The following is a 20,354-nucleotide window of genomic DNA, read 5'->3' as shown; positions in this document are numbered from 1 at the left end:
TCTCTTGAAGCAAACTTCTTCCGGTGGCAGCGGCTCGCCGAAGGACCGGAACGGGAATCCCCGTGGCAGACTACAGCGCCGAGCGGTGGAGTGCAAATGCCCGGTGCCCGGAGGTGAGAGACTTGAGCCCGGAGCGCTGACGCAGATCGCTACGCGAGGCCGGGGATGAGGCCTAGCGGCAAGCTCCCTTGAAGCGAACTTCTTCCGGCGGCAGCGAATTGCTGAGGGACCGGAACGGGAATCCCCGTGGCAGACTACAGCGCCGAGCCGGGGAGTGTAAATGACCGGTGCCCGGAGGTGAGAAACTTGAACCCGGAGCGCTGGCGCAGATCGCTACGCGAGGCCGGGGATGAGGACTAGTGGAGAGTTCCCCTGAAGCGACCTTATTCCAGCTGAGCCGGCCCACCAGAGGACCAGAGCGGGAATCACCGTAGCGGACTCCGGCGCCGAGCGGGGAGGAACGAATGTCCGGTGCCCGGAGGAGACGGACTTAGGTGTGGAGCGCCGGCGCAGTTCACTACGCGAGACCGGGGTGGCGGCCTGGCGGAGGGCTCCCCCGAAGCGAATCCTCTCCAGCCTGCCGCTGACGTAAACTGTGGAACTGGCCACGGACCGTGATTACGGCACCGGGCGCCCGGAGCGAGGATAACTACGACAAGTGCTTATAAAGCGACAGTGTGCTCCCTTGGGGTCCTCACTGGCAGCATGGCTGGCAACAGAGGAAACAAGAAAGGGGACCGGACACTACCAGAAATGCTGAATAGAGGCCCAGCGAGGCAAGACAGCAATCGCCAGGCCACTCGAGCAGCTCCCAAGGGGCCGCAGGGGGGGAACCTCCGGTAACTAGATTTTTCCTCGAATCCCTCTTTAGCTCACTTAGGGAAGATTTCCAAGCACTGAAGCAGGAAGTTGCAGGGGAGGTCCGGGAGGTGCGGAGAGAGGTCGAAGGCCTTGGCGAGAGAGTGTCTACTATGGAGGAAGCTGGTCACTCCCGGGATGAAGAGATTGCACAGCTGCAGCAGGAGGTGCTGCGCCTAAGGGATCAGCAAATCGAACTCCAATCGCACAATGAGGACCTCGAGAACCGGTCCCGTCGCAACAACATACGGGTCCGGGGAATTCCATCTGGAGAAGAGGGTGAGGACATTGCTGGGTATCTAAGAGACCTCTTTAGGGAGATACTGGGGAAGCCGGATGATTTCACCATCAGAATAGACAGAGCTCATAGGGTGGGCCCGGCACGCAGAGCCTTTGCACCCCCGCCTGATATTTTGGCTTTCCTGCCGGACTATGCCTTGAAGGAGCGGAATCTCCGTGAGGCGCGACAGCAGCAGTCCCTGCATTTCCGGGGGCACCAGGTCGCTCTCTTCCAGGATTTATTGATAATCACACTCCAGAAGCGTAAGGCATTTAAAATTGCAAAGGATTTCCTGAGGGATCACAACACACAGTACTTTTGGGGCCACCCCTTCCGCCTTATTTTTAGATGGAACAGGACTTTACATCAGCTTCGCTCCCTCCAGGACACCTGCGGGGTACTTGGAATTACCGCAACGGACGACGCGGCTCCCACCCCTCGCCGACGGCGCGCTACCAGGGACGGCTGGCAGACGATCCCAGCGCGGCGATCCTCTGCATCCTCTGCTCGACCAGACTCACCCACTATCCGAGCGGACATGGCCAACGCAGTCCAAGAAGTAGCCAGAGACACAGCATCTACTGAAGTTGCTCTGACAGCCTGAATGTACTCCGGGGGGAGATCGACATAGCCTTTCAGTTGAAGCAGGTTTGGGGGTTCGGGGCGGGGGGGCGGCGAGGGGGTGGGCAGTGGCTGGACGTCCACTTGAGTAACTTTCCGCAGACTTGTCCGCTGAGGACCGGACTGGGACAATGGAATTTTGGGACCGGTTGGGGGGGCAGGGAGGGAGGGGAAGGGGTTGTTGGGGATGTTTCGGTTTTGGATTGGGGAGAGAGGGTTGGAGGGGGGTCGGGGAGTTTTGGGTAGGGATTTAGGGGTTGGTGGGGAAGGGGGGGAGCCGTCCAGTGTACCATGTAGGCCCTAGCAGCCTCAGCTGCGCTTGTCTACCTTGCCTTGCCCGGGCGGGGACACTTCGTGTTCACGTATACCCTTTTCCATGCCTCCCAGCACTTTTAAGGTAGTGACTCTTAATGTACGGGGCCTCAACAACCCGGTTAAGAGACGTGCGGTCCTGTCTCTCCTGGAGAGCACTCAAGCTGACATATGTCTCCTTCAAGAGACGCATCTACTCCAGATGGACACTCACAGGATGCACTCGCATAAATTTCCTACACAGTTTCACTCTTCCAGCGCCAATAAGACAGCAGGGGTGGCAATCCTGGTAGCCACACACTTTAAGGGGGAAATTCTTCACAAACACACAGAACACAAAGGCCGGCTGCTGGCATACTGGTTTAGGACCGGGGGTATCACCTTCACCGTTGGGTCCCTGTATAGCCCTAATGAACAACAGGAACGCTTCCTACGATCAGCGCTTGTGGATGTTACTGCATCGCAAGCTGGGCAAATAATCATTGGGGGGGGTTTTAATATGGTTTTTGACTCGGCCGTGGACCGATCCGCACCCCGCACGTCGGGGAGTTCTCAGCCGGGTGTAAGGCGCAGCTATCAGAAGTTGACCTGCATGGCCTCTGGCGACACATGCATCCCACTGATTGGGGATATACGTATTACTCCCATGCCCATAAGACGTACGCGAGGCTGGACCATCTATTGGTCACAACTCCGGTACGGGCATTGGTCTCTACATCGGACCTGGGGGTACTGTCCTTATCGGACCATGCCCTGGTCTCCGCCACCCTGGGCCTACCGCCGGTGGCGAGTTCTCCCAGAATATGGCACCTCCGGGACACCTTGCTGCACAGGAAGGCAGTGGTGGACCGCATTGAGGGAGCGGTCCGGGAATATCTGTCCCACAACGATAACCCTGACACCACCCTGGCAACGCAGTGGGCAGCCTTGAAGGCAGTTCTCAGGGGGGAATTTCTAGCGATCTCCTCGGCTGAGAATAAAGAACGACAGGCCAAAATGGAGGAACTCACCCAGCGGGTTAGTGAGCTCGAACAGATACACCACAGGACGGGGGCCCCCAGAATATGGAGGCAGCTTAAGGAGGCGAGGAAGCTCTTGGCGGCCCTGGATTTGGACCGCGAGGAATATGCTGCGCTTCGCCTGCGCCATAAATACTATACAGGTGGGGACCGCTGTGGCAGATTGCTGGCCAACCGGCTCCGTGTGGAGCAACAGAGTCAAGTGGTGAAGGAAATCTTGGATCCCACGGGGCGGTGGTGTCGGAAGACGCCCAGATAGTCGATACGTTCCGTAGATTCTATGCGGATCTATATGCCGGAGACCGGCCGGATGATGCTGCGACGTCCGCCTATTTGGACTCGGTGACCCTGCCCTCCCTGGATGCCTCGCAGGCAGAGCATCTTGATAGAGAAATCCAAATAGAAGAAGTAATTTCTGCCATCGCTAAGCTCAAGCATGGCAAGGCACCGGGCCCGGATGGGTACACATCGCTTTTTTACAAGACGTTCTGCTCGACACTGGCCCCGATTCTCACTCGCCTTTTTAATTCATTTGCCACTCCAGGGGCTATCCCGCCTGACCTCCTACGGGCCTCACTCACGGTTATCCCCAAACCTGAGAAGGACCGGAAGCACTGCGGCTCCTACAGACCGATATCCCTCCTGAATGTGGATTTAAAATTGTACACAGGGATTCTGGCGGCCCGATTGGCCCCCACCTACCAGGTCTTATAGATCCGGACCAGGCGGGATTTGTCCCAGGGAGGCAGACGGTGGACAACACCAAGAGGATTGTTCACCTCTTAGAGAAGGCCTCTCGAATTCCGGGAGAGAGAATGATGCTGGCGGTGGACGCCGAGAAAGCGTTTGACCGAGTGCATTGGCCTTATCTCGAGCAGGTCCTGGTGAAGGCAGGCATGGGAGATAAATTTCGTTCCATGGTTCTTAACTGCTACAAATTTCCGACTGCGGTGGTGCGGGTGAATGGTTGCAGCTCGGGGAGTTTTCACATCGAGAGAGGTACCAGGCAGGGCTGCCCGCTCTTTCCATTACTCTTCGCCCTTTATATGGAACCATTCGCCCAACGGGTGGGTGACAACCCGGCAGCAACAGGGGTACGGTTTGGGGGCTTTATACACACCATTGGCCTCTATGCGGACGATGTCATACTGTCGCTGGATGAGCCCATGACGGCCCTGCCGGCTTGCATCGAGGAGCTGGACTCCTTTGGTGCAGTCACAGGTTTTAAAATGAATATGGGGAAATCTGTGGCTCTGGATATCTCCCTTACGGCGGCCACCAGAGTGCATCTACAAGGCCGATTCCCCATGCATTGGTCGTCGGACTCGGTGCCCTACCTGGGGATCCAGCTAACCCCTACCCTACCGGCCATGGTAACAGCTAACTACACCGCACTGGGCAAGAAGGTTCGGGAGGAACTGGGTCGGTGGAATCGCGGCACTCTTTCCTGGCTGGGCAGGATAGCTGCCATCAAAATGACGGTCCTCCCCCAGGTTCTCTACTTGTTCCGGGCCTTGCCACTCCAACCACTGATTGGGTGGATTCCTCAGCTGCAGGCAGATCTCTCGCGCTTTATCTGGCACGGCAAGTAGCCTAGAATGCGCAGAGCTCTCTCCATGCTGGCGCACGAGGCAGGAGGGCTAGGAATACCAGATCTCCGTAGACACTTCTACGCAGCCCAATTACGCTATCTGGTGGAATGGAGCCGATGGGAGTCGGATAAGCACTGGCTCTTCCAGGATCAGGCTGTAGCGGGCCGATCCCTGCAAGAAATTCCATTTCTGCGCCGGCCTCACCGACCTGCGAATTTATTCGCCTCCTTTGTCACTAGGGTACCCCTGCGGGTCTGGGACGCCTCCAACCTTGCACATAATCTCACCACGTTCCTGTCGCCACTTACACCGCTGGTGGACAACCCGGACTTTACTCCGGGGTTGGAGAAGGGGGCATTTACCCATTGGCGAGCGGCCCGGTGCCGAGCCCTGTGTCATTTGTATGGTCCTGAAGGAATTATTTCCTTCCCGCAGTTTCGACAGGAATTTTCGTTCCCCGAATCAGGAAGACTCTGCTACATGCAGGCTCGCCACTGGGCAATACAGCCACAGGTGCGGGAATCGGCCGACAGACGACTCCTACCATACGAGAAATGGCATCTGACGCGCACATTGGACTCCAAATTGATTACAGATCTCTATCAGCTGCTGCAGCCTCTTTCCACACACCTCAATAACCCGGGAAGAGAGCGTTGGGAACGGGAGCTAGGTTGAACGTTGAGCCACAAGGAATGGGAACAAATATACTACAGGGCACGACACTCAGCATACCACATGGGCCTTACTGACACTCTGACAAAGGTCTCCACCTATTGGTACTACACACCGGAGCGGGTTCATGAAATGGACAGTAGCAGGGAGAACACATGCTGGAGAGGGTGTGGAGGTCGAGGCACATTGACACACATTCTGTGGGAATGCCCACTACTAGAGCCCTATTGGAAGGAAGTGTTGGACGAAATTGACTCCCACTTTGACACGGAGCTGCCACGTTTCCCCGCATACACCCTGTTGGGGCTCCCGAATGGGTTGATGTATCCCCTTCGATCCCGCAGGGGCAGACAGATAGCTATTGCATTGGGTTCAGCCGTTCAGAACATTTTACTACATTGGCGCACTACCACGATACCATCACTCACGGGCTGGCTACACAGATTGTGGCATTTATTGGGCATGGAGAAACTATCACTCACGGTGGTGGGGGATATAGAGCAATTTAACGAGCTTTGGAAACCATTCCACTCTCTATTACTCACTGAATTTAGGGAACTCACCTGTCCTAGATATCTTCGCCTCTTGCGGCTCACGGATCCAACCGTGCCGAACCCTTGAGTGACTGAGAGATTCACCCCTCCACTTGCGGGCGACCTTGGCGGTTGTCTTGGAAAGATTTGTACACTGGACGGCAGGTGGGTGGGAGGGGGGTGGTAGGGGAATTGGGGAGTTGGGAGTTGGGGTTGGGGGGAGTTTGGGAAGGAAATGTAACGCTATACTGCAACAATGCGTGTCCAGCAAGGCCACTTTGGGCTGGCCCGTAGTCAACCTATCCTCTGCATATGTAACGCTGTGGGAGCAGCCGTGTCCACCCCGCACTAATGCTTCATACCGTCTGTATGTTTTTGTTTTTCTATGTCTGTTGCACTGAATAAAATACTTTAAACCTAAATAGTCTAATGCTTTGATACAGAGAAAAAAGTCCTTGTCTTTCCCTTGAATATAATATTGAGGCGGGCCGGACTCAATAGATATACTTCACACCCAAGTCACTGGAATGAAGAAAAGAGCTGATGGAGCTGCCACCTCTGTTCTACCGTTGCATGACAAAAATCTATGCAAACAAAGAAGTTATGGCCATCAAATTACCTCTTTGCCTCAGGCCTTGCCTTGTCGAAGATGGCTTGGGGCAGAAAAAAATTGCAAAAATATACCAGAACCGCTTTTGGTTTCTCTTCCTGCTGAGATTGATTATTTTTTTTGAGCATCAGAGGAAAACGATGAACTCTTTGACCTCAGATTCCCATTCCCAATGGGCAACATCGGGAAAGGCTCCCTTAAGTAGCTTCAACATGAAAGATCTGATGTCATTTCCCTCTGCCATCTCAGCTAGACCAAGGAACCGAAGGTTATTTCTACGCTGGTGGTTTTCAAACTCCTCCGACTTCCACATCACATCTGCGAGCTGTGTCTCCTGTACATTTTGCCGTTGCTCGACCGCTGCTGCCACCATGGCAACTGCCTCTATTCCCTCCTCGACCATAGTAACCCGCTCTGCCATCTCAGAACAAATTTTAGATACCTTACATACGGCACCTTGAATCTTTTTAGTAGCCAAGTGAGCTCTTTTGTGTTCCACTCTTGCCTCAGACTGCATCTGCTTCAGGGTGGCGTAGATTACCTCCATTGAGGGTGCGGCAGACAGATCCGGTGTAGGGGCACCCTGGTAGGTGCCTGATTTTTCTCCCTCATTCTCGCTATATACCTGGCGAGTCCCACTTCAGTTGTAATGCCCAATTCAGATCCTGATTCCCTCTCAATTCTTCACGTTCGCTCGCAGCTTCTTTTATAGAGGGGGGAGCCATTTCTAAGTTGTGGGCTTTCCCATCCTTTCATCTGTTCAGTGATGATTCTTGGAGAAGTGTGGCTCAATGGTTAGAGCGGCAGACCCTGATGCAGAGGTCTGGCCCGGGACCAGTGTTCAATTCCCGCCTCGGCGGGTCTTGGGCTCAATTTCCTCAGACCTGATAATTCTCGCCTCGGTGCCTATTCTAATCATGGGTCCAACTCTGCAACTTTGGGCAATAGCTTGCTTAATCTCCATAACGGCCCCAACAGCGCTGGGATGCCTTTCTTCACCTTGGGGGTGCCCAGGAGTGGACATTTCACAGGGAAAAGCCAGGAAGGGTTCCACAGCGCTATGCGTACAGCGCCAGGAAACCCCGGTTGGGGTATAAGTGCGCTTTATAAGTACAAATTAATTTAATTTCATTCTTGAACGGATCCGTCATCCGTCAGCATCTCGCTAAGGCCAGACAGGTCTGAATCGTCTGAAAAATAATTTCTCTGCATGGGACCCCCCTCTCTGATTCACATCTGTTTGCTCATGAGTTTTTTTTATATACAAGCTGGGGACCTAGTTCGCTACTAGTATCTTGCCCTGGCGGTTCTACCTCGTTTAAAACGACTGTGGTTGTCTCCAACCCCTGTATCCCAGACCTTCCAGTCCCCAGGATCTCTCTTGCTGAGGCTAATTGCTCCCCGCATTCATTTTCAGGCACTTTTTGTGCAGGACATTCAAAGGAGCTAGAGCCCCCCTTCTTCCACTGCTTTATTCCCTGTGGCCAAAGGTATAATCAGCTCCTGTGCTGAGGCTGTTGCTACCACCTTACCCTGATCATACGGGGGTTGACCGCCTAATTAACCCAAAAATATCTCTGCAGTAGAGGGGTGGCTTCTTGCCAAGGGGAGTAGGGCGTGCTGGGAGCATCCCCGCCAGCTCCGTCCGCTCCTTTGCTTGTTTGGCTCACTTCGGCGGCATCTCAAGGCTTCACTTCCCCGGATGCTCTAGAGACCAACAGCCGTCGCAGAGCCCACCAGGTGCATGGTTATGAATTGATTGTTAATTAATTATTCGTCGGTAATACATTTTTATTAATTTATAACTATAATTCATTCATTATTATTTTGTATTTGCTATTGTTAATTAATGTATAGTTAATTATTCATTGGTAATAATTTTTTATTAATTGATTAATTGATCATTAAATTAAATGTGTTATATTTTATGTGTAGCGGGTTGTGAGTTTATAGGGGAATAGGGTGGGAAGTAATTTATTATAATTAAGTACATTTTAATTTGTATTAATTGGTATTGATTATTAATTTATTGTTTATTCATTATTAATTGGCAATTAATTTGTATTAATTGGTTAATTTATAATTAAATTAATTTTGTTATTTTTTTGTGTGTTGCCGGTTGTGGGTTTATAGGGGAATAGGGTGGGGAGTAATTTATTATAAATAAGTATATTTAATTTGTATTAATTGGTATTGATTAATTTATTGTTGTTTAATTATTAAATGGTAGTTAATTTTTATTAATTGATTAGTTGATCATTTAAATAATGCTGTTATCTTTTTTGTTTAGTGGGTTGTACGTTTATAGAGGAATAGGGTGGGAAGTCATTTATTAAGTAAATATTTATTTAATTTTAGTGGTATTTATTAATAATATTTTTGTTAATAAGGGGCCCATTAGCAAGGCGAGCAGATCGCCCCGCAAAGCTGGCGGTAGCCACCGCTGGCCCGGCGGGGTGGTCCGCCCACCATCCATACCTGAAAAGACCCCCCCCCGCCATATTAGTACGGCCGTCTGCCGCCCTTCCGCCGGTCGACTGGGCGGAAAAGGAGCATATCATGGGCCTCTGTAGGCAGCACCTCGGTTTCAGCGCTTGGATGCCTCAGGGCAGCTATTCGCGCTTTATAAAATCCATTTTCATTTCATTTCATTTCATGCTGGCATTGTCTGCCATCCATATTATGATGCAGGCGACAAATGGCCCTTCCATGGCGGCGATGCTGCCATGGAAAGGCATGCAGTCTTCTGTGTTGGGGGCCCATTGCGGGCCCCTGGTGTGTGGGGGTGCACTTGGGAGGTACCCATGGTACTCCCCTACATTCGCATGCACAAGGTGCCTGTCATGTTGTGCATTCAAATGCACAACATGCAGTTTTTACATTGCGGCGGTTGCTGCTTTCAGAACCGCCCGCCGCAATGTAAAAAATGCGGGATGGGCCTGCCAGTGTGGCGGGCGCATCCTTAGTCGGTCGGTCCCTGGCTCCTTTGCGATGGCGGGTGGACTTTGTCCATCCACCATCGTAATAGGCCCCTTAATTATGAATATGTTATTTTTTTTTAAATGTAATTAATCTGTATGTTTATTTAACCCCTATGCTACACTATTTACCGCCACGCTATCCAACACTTTCCCTACTGTTGCACTGACTGGAGTGGGAATAGTAATTTTAACCCCTACGCTATCCAACACTTTCCACACTGTTGCACACGCTGGAGTGGGAATAGTAATTTTAACCCCTTTGCTATCCAACACAATTTTTTTTTTTAATATATTTATATTATTGTTTTATATGTAGAGATGTATTTGTTTTTTTGTCAGATATTTTTTAACAATTTATAAGTTCATGAAATAATTATTAAAAATTATTATTAAGTATATATATTATGTTACATGTATCTGTTTATTTTTACATTATATATATTACTTTAAATTTTTAAACAGTTTAAAATATTTTTAACTATGTTGATTTTAATTATATGTTCTATTTACTTTATTTTACACTATTTTTGAAACTTAAAAAAACCCGATATTTTTAACGACAATATTTTTGTCATCGGTATTATTTTTTCGATATATTTGTACTTACCATAATGTAGATAGGATGTCAATGTTCTTGATTTCGATATTTTTGCGTCAATATTTCTGTAGGTCGATTTTCTGTCTCTCGTTATTCTGTCACACAATCCCCTATAGTTCTGCGTGGGTACGCTGTGGGTGGGGTGTATGTCTTTAGTGTGAGTATAAATGATGTCGCCAGGACCCTCCTTTGCCTTGATGGGAACTAGTCTATTCTCAGGTAGAGGACCTGATAGTGTTTGGGGCGGTGCGATCCCACCTGGCTGTATAGAGGTGCCAATGCAAGACCAGGGTTACATCCCACCGAAACGCCCAAGGAACACCTCCCTTGCGCAGAGTAATGCAACGCAGCGATTTTCGTTGCATTGCATTATTCCATATTTTTAAAGACATTCGACGCCACGCAAAGTTAGAGCTTCGCATCACGCATGTACCACGTTGGGTGGTGCAAGCATGACGCAAAGCTCTCATGAATATGCTCCTTCGTAAGGAAGAATGAAGTATTGCAAAAGAGTAAATCATCAGACTGTCCAGAACAGAAGATTCAAACTGAATCCACTATATTACATGGACTAAACCTTGCGCCGTAGAGAGTAAGAAGAATATTTGGCACAGGTCAGGGAACCTTCCTCATATTTCGCAGACTGCAAGGTTTAATTATATGCGGTGGGGGTGGCCTGTTATACAGACATATAGGCTTGCAACAGTAAATAATAAAATAAAAGGCATATTAGAACATTTGTAGTTAATGCACCGGATATCTGTCTGCTGGGAATCTCCCCAGAGGGTAGAAACTAATTTGAAGTCCGAGATTTGATGCTTATTTTGGCCAAAAGCTAACTAGCTATGTACTGGAAAGTAGCTGAAACTCCAACGATTAAGGCCAGGAAAGCTGACGTGTTGAAGTGGATGACAGCTCACTTAGTGACCCGCTGCACCATAGTTTCCAAGACGGCCAACCGAACTAACCTTGAGGTTTTGGAGAGTGTTGGAATCTCTTCTTGGTAATATTAATGAAATACCTCTCAGAAGGGCATGTCAAAGAGGTATATTGGCCTTCTTGTGTCCCATGAGGTGAGACAGGAACACATGACCTATGGTTAATCAGCAAATACCAAAGACAGAGTAGAAAACCAGGGCCAGTTTTACTCTCAATTTGCATCATGTTTGCACCACTTTTGTGGCGCAGCCCTGACGCAAAATGCTAGTAGATATTTACAATGCCACACAAGGGGCGATTTGTGCTGCCTTGCGGGGCTTTGTAAATAAAATGTAATGGAACGCAGCCGCTTCCGCGGCATTGCGTTACATCTCATTCTGAAAGGCGTTCCATGGGTGGAACATGGGCGTTCCCATGCATCCAGCTATGGATTTCATGCAAGCTTGGATTTACAAAGGTTGTAAACGTGGGATTGCGTGAAATCGCGATGCCTCCCAGAAGATGGCATAATGAGGAGATACGTCTTTTTTCTCCTATTTATTTCTTCTTTCTATGTGTTCTGCAATTTTTAGTCCCCTTAGAAAGAGGACAATGCCTCGAGAGATTGTTTTTGTGCAGGAAGGTATCAATTCCTGCAAATAAACAATTCTCCTCGCAACGCAAGCATCCTTGCACCATGATCCAAGGGTGCCTGCACTGGCTCTAGGCTCCCAAAGATGAAAATGAGCATATAAAAGAGGCTCACAATGAGAACAGAAAAAAAAATTATTTCAAGAAAACGCATCAATTTCTGTCTCTTGATAATTCCAGAACATTGACTTTCCTTTCTTCATTATATTGCACAGCTTGAAGTACTTTCTTCATTTTCAGCCTGTTCTGTATTTAAAATGCGCTTTGGGTTTTATACGTTTGAGTGAAAATACGAAATTAGCTTTCTGATAGTTCGGAGGTTTGGGGTCTAATTTAGATTGCAGCTGAATTGAAAGTAATTTTGAGTAATTTCATCTCGGTTGAAATTTAGGGCTGGGGTGCTATACCTGCAGATAGTAAATTCGAGTCGGTTTTCATGTTCTCCACTATGACACCTTATGAGGGGCATGTATATGCCAATACGTTCAGTCGAGGTTATTTCCATGTTTCCTAATCGCTTTTTAATAAAAAAGACTGGATTTTACTGTTTGGTTGGCTGACATGTCTAGCCATATCCAAAATACAGTAGCTTCACGCCCACCAATCATATATATGCCCTTCTGATGCCATAGTTTGCATTAGTTGACTACACATTAACCTTCAATAAAAATCTGCGTCACGGGCCAGACGTTTGAAACTCGTCTTCCCAGTTCTTGCAAACAACATTCTTTCATAATCGAGACTGCTTTCCAGCATCTCATGCTTGTGTTGTCAGTTTTCACCGATAACATAAACCATTCAGTTCTGTTAAAATATTAAGTTAAAATGCATACCTTCAGCCTGTTCGACGACCGTTCCTCATCACGGTGCTTTTTGGTTTCTCCGTTTCTCTGAACTTTGCTAAGCAAAAGTGATGTTTTGGTAGAACAGAAATCCTTTCCGCAAAATGTGGCCCCTGCTTCAGCTGAATATCCCTGGTCACTGCGGCCTGTTTGCTTCCGTTCAAGCTGGGGCGCGTGCCTCAGTGTAGGGTTTCTCATGTGGGCAGGTCTCTGTAACTGGATTGCTTTTGAACAGAGGGTTTTGCCCCAAGCCAAATTCTATATTTATGGGCTCTCCTGTAAACACCATTCTTTAGGTTGCTAAGAAACAATCAACTGTCACACTTTCGGCGTGCTTTCGACAGAAATCCGTAGTATTTGTCTTTTAAAATGCACTTTCCATCAAAGGCTAACTATTAGTGATTGTTATCAAAAGCGTAATGCTTGATGGTGAAAACACACATTCAAATCCAGTGGAAACCCGAAGATTACAAAAAGATTATAATCGAAATCCGAATCCAATTAAACCCAGTAATGTTAGTGTCATTTTTATTCGTTAAATCCAAATAGTAAAACTTTAAAGAAGCACGAAAAAAATAAACTGACTAAAGATGGGTTCGTTCCATGTGCTTTAGGTTCAAAGGTCAGAGCCTCTTCCAGAAACATAAAGGCTTCTGATTCAGACATTGGTATTCGGTAAAAAGTGCCGCAGAGTGAGCCACTGTCTGCGATCTCCAGGTGAGTGACCACAGCAGAAGATCTAAGGGGGCATATTTACAAGCCCCTATGCCGTCACAACGTCACTTTCAGTGACGTTGTGATGGCGATAGGGGCCTCGACTTATTTACAAGCCAGCGTTAAGCCACTTAACGTGGCTTAATACTGCCTTGTAAATAAGACCCCCTTTCACGTTCTATTTAGCGTGCAAGGGAAGGCCCATGAGTGTTGCAGTGGGAGTTCGCAATGGGTGTTGCAGTGGGCGCTCCACCGCAACACCCATTGATTTTGAGGCTGCCTCCTATTTACAAGGGCAGCGTAACTAGGAGGCAGCGCCAAAATTAAGACCAGGGAATACCCAGGGGTCCATTAGGATGGCAGGCGGATTGCCCCTGCCAGGCTGGCGGTAGCCACCGCCGGCCTGGCGGGGCAATCTGCCCGCCATCCTCACCTAAATGACCCCCGCCATATTAGGGGGGGGGGGGGGGGGGGAGCGCGGCGGACGGAAAGACCGTCCGCCGCTTTTCCACCCCGGCGACCGGGGCGGAAAAGGTTTAATATGGTGGCGGTGTCTATCAGACACTGCCATCCATGTTAACATGGGCTTCTTTAGATGCCTGCCACGGAAAGGCATGCGGTCTTCACTTTGGGGGCCCCCTGTGGGCCCCCAGAGTGAAGGAGAGGTGGGGGGTGCACATGGGGGGTACCTGTGGTACCCCCCTGCATTTGCATAAAGAAAGCGGCAGGCACCGCGCGGTGCCTGCCACTTTTTGTATGCAAATGCATACGTGCATTTTTAGCATTGTGGCTGGCGGTGCTGAGAGCACCGCCCGCCACAATGCTAAAAATGCAGGATGCGCCCTAATGCCCCCCACGGAACCCCTGCCCTTATGGCGGGCGGTCCCAATCACAGATAGGATGACCCCCCTAGTCTTAAATTGGCGAAACGAGGAGAAATGCTTTTTCTCCTCGTTTTTGCTTTTTCCATGTGTGCTGTCTTGTGCAGCACACATGGAAAAAGCAAAAAGCCTTGGATTGCTTGTGTACAGGAAGGTCGCCCTTCCTGCACATAAATGATCTTTTAAAAAAAATGACATTTTGTGACTTGCATGTGTGCTGCATTAAGCAGTACACATGGAAGTGACAAGCTGGCATTTAAAGATTGTTTCTGTATAGGGAGGGGGACCTTCCTGTACATAGATAATCTTTCCCCTTCACGCAGACACCCTTACACTATAGTGCAAGGGTGCCTGGGTTGGTGCTCTAATGCTAAGTGTAGCACCAGCGCAGGTGTAAACGCCAGGCTGCACCACATTTTTGCAAATATTGTGTAGCCTTGTGTTTCTGAAGTGGCAGAGTTAGGCGTTAAGCCATGACGGCTAAAGCCCCACTCCGCCACTTCAGTTGTAAATATCCCCCGGGCCCTAAGTATTTAAAGGTCTCCGTTGTAGCCATAGAAAATTAGGTAATTTTGCCAGCAAAGGCAGGGAAAGGATGTGGCCTAAGGGCTAAAGCGGTCGACCTCGGAGCTGGGGAACCGGGTTTGAGTCTCAAAGCGAAGCGCAACATCCTGTGATTCTGGCCAAATCACTTAATCTCCCCGAGCCTAACAGAAATGAATGTGCCCCTCTGCAACACATCTAGTGCTCATGTACAGTGAGTGCTCTGATACAATCGGGTCTAGTTCGCGCTATAAAACACACAAAAAAAGTGTGTGGTGTGCCTTTTGTAGAAGCAGGGCCGGCCGTAGGCACGTGCAAGCTGTGCACCTGCACAGGGCCACCAGACCCCAGGGGCCACCACACCAATATATATCCTTAATATATTTATCCTCTGAGGATGGATACATATTTGTGTGGCGGCCCCTGGCAGGGATTTGGCGGCCTCCGGCTCAGTTCCACTTCTAAACACCCTGACCCCCCCCCCCCCCATTACTGGCCTCCGCGCTCTGCCCCACCCGGACCCCCTCTTCCGGGGCCCCCTACCTACGCTCCCTGCCCAGGGCCGCCATTACCCTAGAGCCGCCCCTAGTAGAAGCAACCACTCAACATACATGAATTCCTGAAATTATAAATAAAAAGATACCACGTCCAACAAATTAGCATATTCCAACGTGCAGTGAACATAAAAACACTAGCCACTAAAAATATACAGAGAAACGTTTCATAGATTTCATGAGTGTTGGCTTTCAAGCATTTCAAACAGACACAGCACTGGGGCCAGTTGTGCACAGCGCTGCATGTTTGAGTCTAAGATTTGTAAAGATGTGTGGGGGGTACATGCACAATTAAAGTAATGATTGTGTGTTTAACTTGAGTACAGATTTTTGGCTTGCTGTGCTACTCCTATGACGTTACTTCAGTTTCTATGTTCCTTATGCCAGTACTTGCATAATAAAGGTGTATGCTTCACAGAGACCTCCTACCTATGAAAGCCGGGAAGAAGCCTTATTAACAATGCTTATTTGAAGCAATATGTTTTTCTCCGTCTCTTGTTTAATCCTCCCACCTCCTGTAACCTCACCCCAGTCCATCTAACGAACCATTTTTCTTGTCTTGTGTGATGTTCCCTTAAGCTACCTGTTTCCTTGCCGGTCATTTTCTTTTTCTGTCCAGTTTATTATGTTTAGTTGGGAGGCTTCTTGAACTAGCCCTAGAATAGTGAGTCACTGCAGAAACGTTCTGCCGCTTGTCTGCGTTCCACCCATGGAGGGCAGACCCCCTCATGTCCTACATCTGGTCCCCGAAATCATCAGTCAAGCCCTAACCCCCCTCCTTAATACTGCAATTAACTCCGGATAATTCCCCAGCAGTTGGAGGAAGGCGTGTATCAGGCCCATCCTCAAAAAGGAGACCCTCGACCCCAAGGAAGCTAAGCATTACCGCCCTATATCATGCCTGCCCCTCCCTGCCAAAATTCTTGAAAATGCAATGAATCAGGAGCTAACAAAACACCTTGAGGACAACCACCTATTAGACCCCACGCAACATGGCTTCAGGGCCTGTCACTCAACGGAAACTGCTCTGATCATTGCATCTGATGACATTCGTCAATCCATGGACAAAGGAGGCAGAGACGCTCTGATCTTATTGGATTTGACAGCGGCGTTTGACACCGTGAACCATGAAGTCCTCTTAAACAGACTAACAACGTTGGGCATCTCCCACACCGCCCTAAAACTGCTCCAGTCCTTTCTGCAGGCACGCATTCACCAAATCCACTGGGATGGTCTCCTCTCCGAGGAGTTCCTTCTACCATGCGGAGTCCCTCAGGGGTCCGCTCTGTCACCAACCCATTTTAATCTTTATGTTACACCCCTAGCTGCACTGATAAAATCCCACGGCCTGCATTTAGTCTCGTACGCTGACGACACCCAACTGGTGGTCTCACTGGCGCAGACAGTAGAAGCCACTGCCACCAGTTTCAGAAACTGTCTGTCAGACGTAAAGTCATGGATGAACGCTCACTTCCTCAAACTTAACACCGAAAAAACGGAGGTGATCGAGTTTGGCCAAAAACCCTCCATTTGGAACGATCTCTGGTGGCCTTCAGAAGCCAGAACCCCGGCCAACAAGGTCAGAAACCTTGGTTTCATAATGGACAAAGACCTTTCCTGTACAGCCCAAATCAACCAGGTCACTTCGTCCTGTTTCTTTACACTGAAGGTCCTTTGAAAAATCCTGCCCTACATCCCTTTCGCCTTGAGGAAATCAGTAGTGGGAGCCCTGATCATGTCTAGGGTAGACTACTGTATTGCCCTGTACATAGATGCCGGCGAAAAACAACCTAACCGACTCCAGTCTATCCAAAACGCAGCGGCCAGAGTACTGCTTAATCTCCCCAAACGACATCCCACCTCTAAAGCAATAAGCGAACTCCATTGGCTTCCAGTCAGGAGAAGAATCCAATTCAAGGTCATGTGCCTGGCCCACAAATCCCTCTATGGGCAGACCTCTAAACAGCTCTCCAATCTTCTCTCCCCCTATGTACCCGAGCGCTCACTCAGATCCAGCTCCCAAAACCTACTGCACATCCCTATGACTAAGAGAGTCCGTTGGGGTGGCAGATCCTTCTCCCATCAAGTTCCAAAGCTCTGGAACAGTCTACCATCCTCACTACTTTCCGAAAAGAGCATAGCTAAGTTTAGAAAGGCGCTGAAGACCTGGCTCTTTGTGCTGCCCTAACTCCCACCTCTATCCCTCCGTCTTACAGCGCCAAGACGCCTCGGCATAAGAGCGCTCTAAAAATAATTCAGTCAGTCAGTCAGTCAGACTATGCGTTGGTCTTTTATCAGATGTACCGGTCCTGTCCACATAGTCAAGGTGCAGTAGCTTGGATGGATTGGGCAGACGCTGGAGGACTGCACGATTCAGTAGCCAGCTCTAAAGGGCACTTTCTGCAAGGTTCAGCAGAGCGATGCTGGACAGTCACAAGTATGAGGCGGCTGTATGATCCTATCAGTACTTCTCAGGTGCAAAAATGTGGCAATTTTTTGGCCTTTCACAGGTTTGCTCCTCAAGTCCTGGAAATGCTCTAGTACTTACATGAAATCTTCATTACTCCTTGTCCTGTTGTCCTCGTCCCATTCATTACAAAGTGGAGATGACCATCTCCCGACAGAAAAAAAGAGCAGAGGCACGCTGGTACCCCAATACTGCCCCTCCCACCGGGAGTACATAAGCAGTACTTACCCAGCTGCCCTCCTGTACAAACAAGCCCAGACAGGAAGGCCGGCCGGGAGGGAGGGGCGTATGAATGGGACGAGGACAACGGGACCCGGAGTAATGAAGATTACCGGTAAGTAATAAAACATTACCCCCAGGTCCCTCATGTCCTTGTCCCATTCATTACAAAGTGGAGAATACCAAAGCAGAAAACTGGCCTTCCACACCCACAAGCACACCCAGGAAATCATAACAAAAGTGGCAACCCAAGGGAGCACCAAGGAGGAGGAAAAGGGGAACCGCAGGAAACAACCGGCCTGCAACCCAAAACAGGACAGCAGAGGAAACAAGGACCGGAGACCAACAGAAGGCCAGAACCCCAACAAGGAGGCCGCCAACCAGAGAAACCGGAGACAGGGCAAGTGGAACCAAAGGACACGGCAAAGCAAACCACCGGACAAGGCTGCTAAGCCCAGAACCACCGGGACGGCACACAGGACCTGGCAGCCACACAGACGCAGAGCAAACCGAGACAGCCCCGAAGAAGGCCAAAGAAAGAAACGGCCAACAGAGCGCAGACACAAGCACCAAGACCAACCAAGAAAGGAGGAAAGCACAGGCCAGAAACCGGCCCACCCCTTCGAACTGAAGGACCCTGCCCCAGAGAATCCAGAAGAGAAAACCCACCAAAACTCCGCTGAGGAGGACCAGGAAGCAGCAAGAGCCCAGGAGCCAGACAGGAGCGAGACCCCAACCAAACAGAAGAGACAGGGAAGGGGAAAGAGAACCGAAACCCCAGGAGGCCAAAAACCCCACAGGGAAGGAGGCCACCAACCAAACCTGGAAAGCCACCAAACCCAGAACAGCAGGGGAAGAGGAGGCAAACGCAAAGACCACAGGCCAGAGAAGCCCCCTGAAAGAACCAGCCGTAAGCCGACCAACAAAGGAGAGGCCAACAAGACCGGAAACCAACAACAAACAAGCCCAACAAGGGCGGGGACAAAGCCACCGGCCACAATCCCCAGAGAAAACCAGACCCAGAAAGGGACGGAAAACAAGGTAGGACGGGAGTCCAGAGCAACCGGGACACCCAAACCAGGCACAGAGTAGGTCAAGCAAGGGCAGGAGCAGCAGAAAAAAGAAAAGTCCCCAGGGCGCACAGCACCCAGATCTAAAGGGGCAACACACGTCAAAGGAACCAGGAAGCCAGGACCAGAGCCAAGCAACCCGACCACGCAGGAGGAACCGCAGGCCCAACCAAACCCCGGAAGGAGCCCACGCAGCGCCCAGGCCAAAGCAAAGGGCAGGGAGGAACAGGGATACCCCATCCCACCGACGGCCCACACAGAAGGCCAGATAAGAAACAGAGGAAACCGCCAAAGCCGGAGGAAGCAGAGAAAGCACAGGGCCAAGCAGCAGGAATTTTTTTTTTCCAGACAACCCGCATCCAGGAGGGAGGACCCCATAGAGGCAAGAGCACCACAGAACCGCACCCCAACCAGATGGGGGGGGGGGGGGCACCCAAACAGACCCACACCAGGAACAAAGTCCGGGGAAGCAAGGGAGGAAGAAGCGAGCCAGGATACCAGAATCAGGAAAGAACCAGGAAACGCCCAGCAAAACACTCCCAGAGCAGGCCGAAAAGCGACAGCACAGCCAGAAAACTCAAGAGGCACAGCCTGAGGCCACCCCGAACCAGCAAGAAGCCGGCATACCCGGAGCCACAGGACCCCACACAGGCCCCAACACAGGTGAAACAAGCCCGGGAAGAAAACCACCAGCAGGAGAAAGCCCGGATGGACTGACCAGGATGTGGCCACAGCCGCAGAGCACCCCGCCAAGAGAGCCCAGGCTAGGAAGCAAAGGTCAAAAAGGAGCCCAACGGCTAGCAGCCAACGATGGCGGCTGCAGTGTAGAGGGGCTCCCGCGACGAGGCGGCCTCCCACGAAAATCCGACCTAATAATCCTGAATTTCACAGTGTTTGGAGGGGTGGACCGGACCTGGAGTCCTGGCAGCACCTGACTGAGCAATTTGGAGGCGGAGATGGCCTTGGCACAGCTCGAACTAGTGCAGCGGGGATCGGAGTGAGGAGGGGCCTGCCGGCCTCCTGGAAGCTGCGGAGTTGCGGGCGGATCGGAACCAGCCGGAAGTAGACTCTGGGCGGCGGTGAGGGACCGGAAGTGCCGGTCTCTGGGACGCGCTACCTGAACGGCCCTCAAACATCCTCCGGAGGCCAGGTGACGGGAGCGGGCCCGGCGACATCCAGTGGCAGCAGCCACAACTGTTGTGCCACCTCCAGGGGCGCCGGGGAAGACACCGGCGGTCCGTGAACAGGAACCGCCATTTCGAGCACTGGATGCGCGTCGCGCGCCGAGCTCCTGCAGGTGACGGATAACTCTCCCTGGGCTAGAACATTGAGACCCGCTGACCTTGCAGCTGTGCCTCTGCAGGGGTCGGCGGACGAACGTGTGGCAAACAGTTGTGGCAGGGGCGGTGAGCTGAGGCC

The 20,354-nt window shown here is 50.5% G+C and overlaps 1 protein-coding gene across 3 annotated transcripts in view; it reads right to left on the bottom strand.

Moving 5' to 3' along the window:
- Nucleotides 1-12,656, bottom strand: part of LOC147711668 (uncharacterized) — a 79,291-nt gene extending 66,635 nt beyond the window's left edge. For all 3 annotated transcript variants that reach the window (XM_086922381.1, XM_086922380.1, XM_086922382.1), the window contains exon 1: nucleotides 12,479-12,656. The gene's annotated coding sequence lies outside the window, so the exon portion shown is untranslated. The remainder of the gene's footprint in view (nucleotides 1-12,478) is intronic.
- Nucleotides 12,657-20,354: the final 7,698 nt, after the last annotated feature.

The sequence above is a fragment of the Lissotriton vulgaris genome, chromosome 5, assembly GCF_964263255.1.
Source record: "Lissotriton vulgaris chromosome 5, aLisVul1.2, whole genome shotgun sequence".
Classification (NCBI taxonomy): Eukaryota; Metazoa; Chordata; class Amphibia; order Caudata; family Salamandridae; genus Lissotriton; species Lissotriton vulgaris.
Note: the sequence above shows the minus strand (reverse complement) of the source record. Positions and strands in the feature narration are given on the sequence as shown.